This window comes from Carassius gibelio, chromosome A18 (genome assembly GCF_023724105.1).
Source record: "Carassius gibelio isolate Cgi1373 ecotype wild population from Czech Republic chromosome A18, carGib1.2-hapl.c, whole genome shotgun sequence".
NCBI classification, from domain to species: Eukaryota; Metazoa; Chordata; class Actinopteri; order Cypriniformes; family Cyprinidae; genus Carassius; species Carassius gibelio.
In genome coordinates this window covers 14914425-14925582 of record NC_068388.1, presented here as the reverse complement: position 1 = coordinate 14925582, position 11158 = coordinate 14914425, and the positions used below count along the sequence as shown (strand labels likewise).

At 36.5% G+C, this 11158-nt stretch overlaps 1 long non-coding RNA gene across 1 annotated transcript; it reads left to right on the top strand.

Moving 5' to 3' along the window:
• Positions 1-3603: 3603 nt before the first annotated feature.
• Positions 3604-10629, top strand: LOC127934038 (uncharacterized). Its single transcript, XR_008147670.1, has 4 exons — positions 3604-3686; positions 4618-4774; positions 4943-5025; positions 10339-10629. It is a non-coding gene; the product is annotated as an uncharacterized LOC127934038 (long non-coding RNA).
• Positions 10630-11158: the final 529 nt, after the last annotated feature.

The window sequence follows — 11158 nt, the reverse complement described above, 5'->3', positions numbered from 1 at the left end:
CATCTTGATGGTGCCGAACGTGTGGTAGCTTTTGCATCCAGGACGCTATCAACGTCTGAGAGAAAATATTCTACTGTGGAGAAGGAGGCACTTGCGTGTGTTTGGGCAGTAGAAAAGTGGAGAACGTATGTGTGGGGACATCGTTTTACTCTAAGAACTGATCATCAGGCCCTGACTACTCTTCTCTCCACAAAGGGCATGAATAGAGCAGGCATGAGGGTAGCTCGTTGGTCTGCTAGACTCATGTGCTTCCAGTTTGATATACAGTACCGTCCAGGTAGTAAAAACTATGTGGCGGATTGTCTGTCCCGTATGCTAGTGGAATTTAAAGCTGAATGTGAGGACTGTCCTGAACTGTCTCAGTTACGTCAGACAATTCAGACAGGTTGGCCTAAACTGCAAAAGTCTGTCTCCAGTGATTTACGTCCGTACTTCCCAATCAGACATGAACTGGCTGTTGAATGTCCATTGATTTTCAGGGGGAATCGTTTGATTGTTCCTATTGCATTACAGGAACGCCTCATCCACCTGGCGCACGAGGTACATCAGGGGCTTGTTCGAACCAAACAGCGTCTGAGAGAGCTGTATTGGTGGCCGCGAATGGACGATCTTGTTCACACGATCCTGTCTGCATGTGTGACCTGCCAGGCCAGTGATAAATCGGCCAAAACACTTACAGCTCCAATGCAGCCAGTGGAGTTCCCAAAAGGCCCATTTCAACATGTTGCTATTGATATAGTAGGACCTTTCGAAAAGGGAGCTACTGATTGTAAGTTTGCAATAACACTGATTGACTATTTCAGCAAATGGCCAGAAGTTGGTTTTGCTTCATCGGTATCAACAGAGACGGTTCTGAAATTTCTGACCACTATCTTTGCTCGAGAAGGAAACCCCTGCACCATCACGACAGACAATGGGCCACAGTTCACTTCGTCTGAATTTGCTGATTTTGTGAAAACGCAGGGAATAAAGCACATAAAGACCAGCGTTTATCATCCTCAGGCTAATGGGGCCATCGAACGGTTCAACAGGGTGCTTAAAGAGTGTCTTCAGGCAGCTGAAGTGGCGCATAAGCCCTGGAAATCTGCAGTCCTGACCATGAGCTATCGAGCGACACCCCATGCTACAACAGGTGAGACCCCTTTTCTGCTTTTGAGAGGTCGACCTATGAGAACAAAGTTGAATATTCTTCCACCTGAGGAGATCCCTGATCAATTTGCTCAGGTTAGAGCTTGTGTGACACAAAGAGAGAACAAAAGCAAACAATACACTGATTGTAAAAGAGGATCTAAATTCCTTAATATTGCGGTTGGAGATAAAGTGAGGGTGAGAAAGCCTTTTCATGTGAAAAAAGGAGACGCCCAGTTTACTGATCCGTTGTCAGTAGAACAACAAACAGGTCAGAGTTCTTTCATCTTAAGTGATGGGAGAAGATGGAATTCAGCACGTCTTTCACTATGTCCAAAAGGAGAGGAAAACTCTGCACAGGATGAAATACTTGAAAGAGGCTGTACAATGGAGAACACTGTTCTGAGTTCGGATAGTGGCGTGAGACAGAGACGCCCACTTTTGTGGACTAAAGACTATTTGTTGGAGTAATGTGTCTGAAGAGAAAGAAATAAGTCAGACCAAGAAGATATGTAAAGGGTGTAGGCGGATCGCTGCCCTATAAAAAAAAAAAAAGTGAATATACACTGAATCCTGAAATGTTTGAATAATTCCTTTTATGTTATTCTGTTATGTTAAAAGAAAAAGTGCTAGAATCATTCATTATGCTTCGTTGAAATGCCTATTTTAAATAGACTGTTGCTTGAATGCATAAGAGGTCATTTGAACATGCTTATTTGAGATAAGTTGTTGTTTGAGGAAAAACTTGAATAAGGTATACAATCTTAAGAGTAGTAATTCTGTTTGAGTAACGGGGGAGATGTTGTGTTGGGAAGCAATACAGTTCATAGTAATTGCTAAGTATAACACATTAATGTGGAACTGCACCACTAGGGGCTCTAGTGAGGAATTGTGTTTGTAAGGTGAAGAAGAAGAATAAAGTTGGGAATGTGAGTAGTACATCGCGTGCAGTGTATTCTGTTGAAAGGTAAAAACACCACACAGTAGGAGTTCAAACATTTCTCATTAAACCATCTGAGCTGCTTTTCATGTTGATTTTGTAGCTCTGTTCTCTTCAGCTGTTGGCTTTGTTTGCATCTAATTTTGATTTCTCCTCAAGCACTGTAGAAGTTATATCTGAGGAAAAATTGATACTTCTTTGAAACGGATCGAAAGTCTCCAGAGCAATGAAAGAGCAACATCTGAGCAATGAAAAAAGACATTCTCAGTATAATGTACATTAAAAGCATCTAGTCTGGGTGCCTTTAAAAAAAAATTGCACAACAGTATAGGAAATACTTCTGTGCTGTGACTGTTGTAGTCAGTGGATGACGTGAAGATCATGATCTGACCATTTCATCTATCACTGGTGTGGGTTTAAAGGGATCACAACCTTGTTAAACAGATAACGTGAGAGTAATTAGTCCGTTGCCCTCAGCTTAATCCAAACCCTTCTGAGATGAGCTCTCATTACAGGCCAGCTTGATTGAATCTTAACCGTTTTCAGATTGCCATTGAAATCTTGATAGATTTATTGACTGAAGAAGTGTGACAATAAGACCCTTTCATTAAAATCATCCTTTGAGGATCATTGCAATCATCGTGTTTATGAGATGAGCACACTTGAATGCCATAACGTCATAATTATCTATTTTCCTTTGAGCCTTGAATTATATTGATTGCAATATGTTATAATTGTGCATGCTGACCGTACAATTACATTTGTGTGTAGTTTGTGTATTGCTGATGAAGACAAGCACTAAAACGTGTTAGTTTAGAGATGTACACTGCAAAATAAATTGCTTACCTTTTGGCTTGTTTTACAGTAGAAATATTTCCAGATGCTATAAAAATAATAATCAAGACTAATTTACTTAAAATTACTTACAGGTATTACTTAAGTCTTGTTTTCTGGGAATTTTTATTTTTTTTATTTTTTTAAGTTTAAGACAGATTTTACTCCATTGTCCAGAAACACAAAGATACAGTCTCAAACATACATTGGGGGGAAAGGAAAATAAAGAAATACATAATGCCAAAGAGGTGTTCAAATCTTCCAAAAGTCGTTAGACTTTTGATGAGTTGTCATAAGTGAATTTCTCTGCATTAATAGGAGTAATGCAAATATTTGTGGCATTCACATTTTGAAAGATGATACCTGAGGGGATGACCACAATAACAATATACATTTATTTACAAATAGACTAAAATTAAAAACATGTGAGCGTCAAATATCATCTCCACTCCAATATATAAGAAATACAATTCCAGAGAAAAACAGAATTGCAATTTAAAGAGCTCTTGTAGAAATATATGTATATTAGTCTACACTCAAAAAAATGATTTTTGCTCTTTGTTCAATTTAATTAATTAAAATGAGCACATACAACATAACTCTTTGTAAAAATGGTGTCAACGTAATTATATTTACATGAACAATGTAATTTTCAAAAAATTAGGTTTACAAATTTTTTTTTAAATTGAGTCAACAAGAATATTTTTTGTTCGTCTTAACCGGATGCACGTCATCAACGGAAACGGATGCAGATGGATTGTTCAGCAGCAAACATGTGAGTTGGGTAAGTGGCCTTTTTTTTTCTTATCTATCACCGTCCATCTAATTTTATTTAATTAACAAACTAATTAAAATATGCTTTCTTAATATCTTGTTGCATACCAGAAAGTTATTTTTCTATAAGCACTGTATGAAAATAGCTCTTAAGTGTGTCTTTTGTAGCTGATGTTAGGTTTCTGGATTCAGCACGTGGTGCAGACTTTCTTTTTTTCTTTTTTTACTAAAAGTATCAAATAACGTTAAAATGAAGCATCGCATAACAAGAGAGAACAGAAAACCCTTCAGTACCATTAATTAATGTATAAAACCAGGGCCATAAGACACGCCCGATAATTAGAAATGGACAAATTGTCCCCTAGGCTTTTAAATTCTTACTCTGCATTCAGCTGTTGTTAGGGTGACAAAGTTTCAAATGTATATTTTAGGTCTTCCTCATCTATATTTAATTTATTGCTCGTCATTGTTAAAACGATTGAGATGCCAATCAAAGCGCACAGCAGCCAATCGAAGGCTTTAGATTAGTCACGCTTGTTAAGTTCACGTGCTCGTGACTGAATTCAACGCGTTCACGGAGTCTCTCGTCTGAAACAACAAATAGTGTTTTAGCAACGTAAGTATTAAATTTCGCTGCTTCAGTAATTGTAAGTGGAGTTTTTGCATTTCTTCTGCTAGCTAGATTATGGTCATGGACCGACATTATGTCTGTGTAGGCAGCTAATAACGTTTTGTTTCTCCAAGCGCTTGTATGTGTAAGTTAATGTTATTCTGTTACTTGCGATTAATATATCAAGAGGAATAATCGAAAATGATTTCTGTCATAAATAAGTTGTCACCCTGACCCTGTATTAAATATTTAGTTTTCTTTGTAGCACTTTAACCTTTTTTGTCTTTGCTGAATTGCCCATAAACAAGACCTCTGTAACTTATGTCTTAAGATAAATTATGAATTTCATCGGATCACAACCCTTCCTTTACACTCCAAAATTCATGTCCAAACTGGATCTGTTCTCTGATGATCTGCTAAAAGTGTTTACCAAAAAGGGTGGAGTGTTTAGAGAAAAGATTCAAGATGTGATGTTGCCAGTGTCTCAGGTAGTATTTTTTTTTCTTCAGTTTTCTTTTTAATTTTTTTTTTATTTTTTATATATTGCTTTTTAATACAAGCTATTGATATAGTGCTCTGAAATGCATAATGGCTCAGAGATGTGTATTGAAGGGTGTCAAATGTATGAATATCCGAACTTAAATGTTTTCTTACAGTGCCACCATGGAGACCAAGCAAGAGTGAATTCTCAATGATCTATGCATCTACCTGAATGAAGATGAATATGATGGAGTATTTGGTGAGTATAGAGTCAAAAACTGCTGATGGGTAAAGAGTTAATGTAATTTTTTTTTTTTAATTTTAAAATATTGAGTAAATTGTAAAGCTCCGATATGAATTAAATGACTAATGTTAACTTCTCTTTAAACCTTTGTACTCCACACAGCCACTGGTTTAGGTTTACTTGATATCATCCTGTTTGATAAGCACAGTTCTTAATAGTCAATTCGATTCACCTTTATTTATGTAGTACTTTACACAATACACATTGTCAAAGCAGCATAATTAAACAGGAAAATTGTTTTTCGATAATGCAAGAGGACAATAGCAAACAGACAGTTTTTGTTTTGTTTTTTTTTAAGAAAAAGTCAGTTCATTGATTATTCAGTGATGTCATCATCCAGTTCAACTCTCTTCCAATAGTGTCTATGCAATCAGTCAAGCATCCCCATTCGCCAAAGGTGGCAGTGGCAAGGAACCAAAACTTAAAGGGATAGTTCACTTTCAAATTAAATTTTAGCTTACCTCAAGAACATCCAAAATGTAGGTGTCTTTGTTTCCGCAGTATTTCCCATTTTGATATTTTTAGGTCAAACTGTTCTTGTCTGTGACTAATATAATGGAGGTCTATGGTCACCACCTCAAAGAGCATGCACAGAGGAGTCAAAATTAAACAATTCCCCACCGTAAGTACACATTAACCCCTTACTAGTAACCCCCCTTTTTTGGCATGGAGACCGAAATTACATACCCAAAATAAAAAGGTTTCTGCTCATGATTCTTTCTCACTAGATACATAACCAACCTTTGTTCACAAAGCTGACACTTTAAAGTTTACTGTTCAGGAATCAGAATCACTCAGACTGTTATGATAATAGAGATATATAAGCTCAAACATAAAAACAAAAATAAAAATATTAAAAACATATGTTTTAAATGTATTTAAAAAAATGTTGATGTAGGAAATGAGTTTGAAAACACAGTGTAGCTAAGGCCACAAGTCTTCCAAGACTTCATAAAAAATTTCATAATCGAATCTGTAAAACTGTGAATTTTATGAAATATTTTCTAAGGCCATGTCATGTGTGTTTTTAGAGAAGGCTCATCAGATTGATTTATGGCCCTTGTCATCTCTGTAAGATCTCACATGTAAACTTTCCTGTTCTCTTTGTGTATGTTTCACTGTTGAAAACTGCCCGAATCATGATTGTATTGTTCTCACCAAACGGTTCTTTCACACCTCCGCCAGGTACGACACATTATCTGCATTATTCTTTTATCATTATTCTTTTGTTTTTATTCCACCTTTATTAGCCTTGATTGTGGTTTTTCAGGCTTTACAAAGCAACAAAGCAGCGATCTCACTTCAGTCTCTCTTTGCATTTAGCCCTTATTTATCAAAAGTCTTACTATAAAAATACAACAAAACATTTTCTTACGACCTTACGTGAATTATTGAGACAAAAATGCATTATGAAGAATAAAAGCACCTGCTATTAGAAGCATTGGTGCTAACGTTAGCATCAAGCTACATCTGACAATTTATGAAATTATTAATACACTTTTACTCAAAACTCACTTTAAACCCCGATCGAGTGTTTATAATAACTTCCTTTAGCGATCAGGGGTGGAATTTGGTCGTTTACTGTTGTAAAAATATGTTATTTGTAGCCTTTTTCATCGCTGCACAAGTTAGCATTTCCGATGTACATTTTCGATTTTTTTTATAAAAACGCCCCAGATCTCAAGAAATTCTCATACCAAGCTTTACTATCGTAATCGCGGGTTTATTATTCGGATATTTTGTGTGTACAGAGGTGTTTCAGTGTTGTTTTGGCCAGATAACTACCAGGAAGTGTGCAGGAAGCATGTGACACGATGGGGCGGTGTCCAGATATGAAACTCTAAGATTGACGTTTGAAAGACCCAATCAGAGTCTGAGTTACACACCGCACGAGCTGTGACTACTGCACGCACACACAGATCGCTGGGAGAGGCTGTTTATCATCTGATCGCGTAAATCCGTGGAAAATGAATAGAAATGACGATTCTGTCTGAAGAAATATGAAGTAAACATCAGTAAATATATACATATATCTCCGCAGATATGCATCTTTGGTCTGTAAATCCTTATTGACGCTGTTCAGTGAGTCTATGTGAACACAAATAAACCACTGCTGACGTGACTGAATATGAGTGAGTTATGAATTTCTATTCAAAATGTGGCATAATACGGATTTATTATTTTGCACTCCTGACATAAATCACTAAATATCTGTCACTGCAACAATGTTTTATCAAAATATTGGTCAAATATCGAAGCTTGAGTCTTTAAACTTTCCATTGATGCACAGTTTGTCCAGATGAAGTAAGACAGTGATGTTTAATGTGCTGTGAAAGTGAAACAATAATAAACTGGGGCCGTCAGCGATGTTTGCACGCAAAGGGGTTAATGACCCAAGACACGAAACGAGCGATTTGTGTAAGAAAAAGAACAGTATTTATATCGTTTTTACCTCTTGTACACAACCACGTCCAACTGATGTGAGGGCGCGAGTGCTTCCTGATGTGTGACGTGTGCGCCCTCTGGCTTAGTCTGCACAAGCACGGAAAGTGCACTTATTGTTTCCACTTACTGTCTATGGTTTACACAGAGATTTCCGAAGTGTTAACTTACACTGTGAAGATTTAAACATATTTATACGTACAGGAAATTGCAATGGAAGACGATTTCAATATATCAACAGACAACGTTGAATTTGTCACAGCCATATTTATTTGAACCAGAATACACAGATAAAGTACTCGGGAGTGATCATGGAATCATCCGCTGCGGCAGCACGTCTTCAAACCTCAGAGACCGAGATCTCTTAAAAATTGGTGGTGTTTTAGTAGCAAGTGTTGTGAGATGCCAACAGAACTGGAGAACATATGTTGTCACGAATGGAACAACTACAAGACGACGACAAGGACATTATCGTATCACACACCAGCCTGACTGAAGATCCTGAGTTTCCTCCGCTGTTGAGCCGCAGCGTTTTGCACGTTGCGTTTAGTTTGCCATGTATAAACTGGAGGCGACGTCCAATGCCAGAGGGACCCAATGGCACGCTGTCAATAGAGTGAGTAATGTGTTGTGTTTATTGTAATTGCAACGATTATAGGGTGCATTATAAACAAATAATTACAGTTACTGCATTATATTTTCAGACAGTGCAGATTGGTGGTGTATTGTGTGGTTAACCATAAACAATGAGTGACGTACACGCGTGAGAGATCGCTTCCGGCGCTTTCCGTGCTTGCGCAGACTAAGCCAGAAGCACTCGCACACTCAGATCAGTTGGACGTGGTTGTGTACGGGAGATAAAACCAAAATAAATACTGTTAATTTTCTTACACAAACCGCTCGTTTTGTGTCTTAGGTCATCAATGTGTACATACGATGGGGAATTGTTTAATTTGGACTTCTCTGTGCATGCTCTTTGAGGTGGTGACCATAGACCTCCATTATGTGAGACCCAGACAAGAACGGTTTGACCTAATAATATAAAAATGTAAACTACTTCGAAAACAAAAGACACCTACATCTTGGATGCCCTTAAGTTGAGCTAAAACATACCTAATTTAATTTGAAAGTGAACTATCCCTTTAATTAGTGACGGAAATGGAAAATAAACTTTGGGCCTGATGGAAAAACAGCAGTTTAATTCCAGGCTTCACGGGGTAGTCGTGGCCTAATGGTTAGAGAGTCGGACTCCCAATCGAAAGGTTTTGAGTTCGAGTCTCGGGCCGGCAGGAATTGTGGGTGGGGGGAGTGCATGAACAGCTCTCTCCACCTTCAATACCACGACTTAGGTGCCCTTGAGCAAGGCATCGAACCCCCAACTGTTCCCCGGGCACCGCATAAATGATGCCCACTGCTCCGTGTGTGTGTGTGTGTGTGTGCACCTTGGATGGGTTAAATGCAGAGCACAAATTCTGAGTATGGGTCACCATACTTGGCTGTATGTCACGTCACACTTTAAAGAGAAAAAAAAACAAACAAATATATATATATATATATATATATATATATATATATATATATATATATATATATATATACCTTTAACATACAAAGTAATTACATTCCGTTTGTTCAGTAATAAAGTAATATATTTTACAAGGCGCTCGTTTAGGTGAATGGCATTGCATCCATCTATGTTGGTTTGAAAATAAAGTGACTAATGATTTTATAGATGAAATTAAAGTACACAAACCTGTATTTTGGCAAAGATTTGCACCAATTTGGTGGTGCCAAGGACTACGCTGTTCTTAAAATTTTAAAAAAAAAGCTTGTACTCAGTAACTCAACCGTTTTCAGAGAATGAGGGAAGGGTGTGCTGTCAGCAGTTGTTTGAATTGTGCCCAGTTTTGGTTAAAGTTAAGTAATATTGATTTGAAATAAGTATCGGTAGCATTTTATAATAATGGTCCATCAGTTAATGTTAGTTAACTGCATTAGTTAACATGATCTAAGCAAGAACAATCCTTCTACAGCATTTATGAATCTTAGTTTGTTAATTTCAACATTTACTAATGCATTATTCAAATCAAAAGTTGTGCTTGTTAACATTAGTTAATACACTGTGAATTAGCATGAACTAACAATGAATAACTGTATTTTCATTAAGATTAACAAAGATGAATAAATACAGTAATGTATTGTTCATTGTTTGTTCATGTTACTTAATGAATTAACTAACATTAACTAATGGACATCATTCTAAAGTGTTACCGAAGTATCAATGGCTCTTGAGAATATCTGGATTTTATAAATGTAATTTGTTAATGTCATTAAATGAATTAAAAATTTCAAACAGTCACTGAGTGATAGTTAGAGATTTTAAGGTAGCATAGTTATTCATTGTTGTGATATTGACAGAGGCACTGTATTTTCCATTATAAAGTGGAACACAGTCTGCCAAAGGTGTTGAGTTGGGTTGTGATCTGGTGACCAAACGCCATAGCATTGTTTTAAGATGGCTCGTGGCGGTTTGAATGTGCTGTGGAAGTGGAGTTGTTCACTAAAAATAACTGTTGTTTCTCTCAAAATATGTGTATTTTCAGTGTCACATTATAGCATTTTATTACACTACTGTACCATTATTTATTAATGATTTAGAACTATTCCATTGAGGTCCACAAGTCTAAAATAAGCTGAGTGCGCATTTCTTAATGTTGTATTGGGGTTTTCATTTAAAAAAAAAAAAAAAGAAACATGCCGTATAATTTTTTTTTTATATATATGCCATACATTTACAATTTTTATATATATTTTTTTTTTCCAAAGGATGATGACCCTGCAAGAACCGAAGCGGACATAAAGAAGACCTTTTAGGGATTCTGTGATGAAGGCATGAATTTGCTGATGCAACAGAAGACCCTGAAGATATCTGCATTGTGCTGGAAGATGTGGAGGTGCTTTCTGGTTTAGGTAATGTAGCATTGGCTACAGCCATGCTACTTGGACTAATATACTCTTTAAATCTTACTCATCCATAGGAGATCCATTACATTTAAGATGCTTCAAAAAATGATTCTCGAGCTGAACTTGTGTAAATTGTCTGCCAAAGCACAGGCGCAGAAAACAAAACGCTTCACTTGGGTGTGCTGTTTGAGGATCCCTTTGTGAATGCTGTTTTATTTCCTTGTATGCTCATGTGTTTTTGTTGTATCTGAATTTTTGCATGATGAGCAGAGTTGATTAAGTCTCTCAATCACATTTAATCTCATGTTTAAGAAAACAAAATAAAATAACATTTTGTTATATTCTTATATGCTCATGTTTTATTTGCATTGTCATTTCTTAACTTAGTGAGCATGTTTAATTGCCATATTTGCAGTTTTAAGAAGACACTCAAGGTTAAATGTGCTCATGTTTTAAATACAGATTTTTACTAAATGGACTGACTTTTAACATATTGACTTTCTTCACAGGAGTAGACTATAGGTATACAGTAAATAGGTTTTAATGTAATAGAACATGTATTTCACTTTCATTTGGAAGTAACTGTAGAATCAAGTTAGATAAGTGTAATGATTTAAATTTTTTCTAGTAGGTAGGACAAAAATGTTTGTAGTTGACATTGCATTGTTAGATATAGTAGACA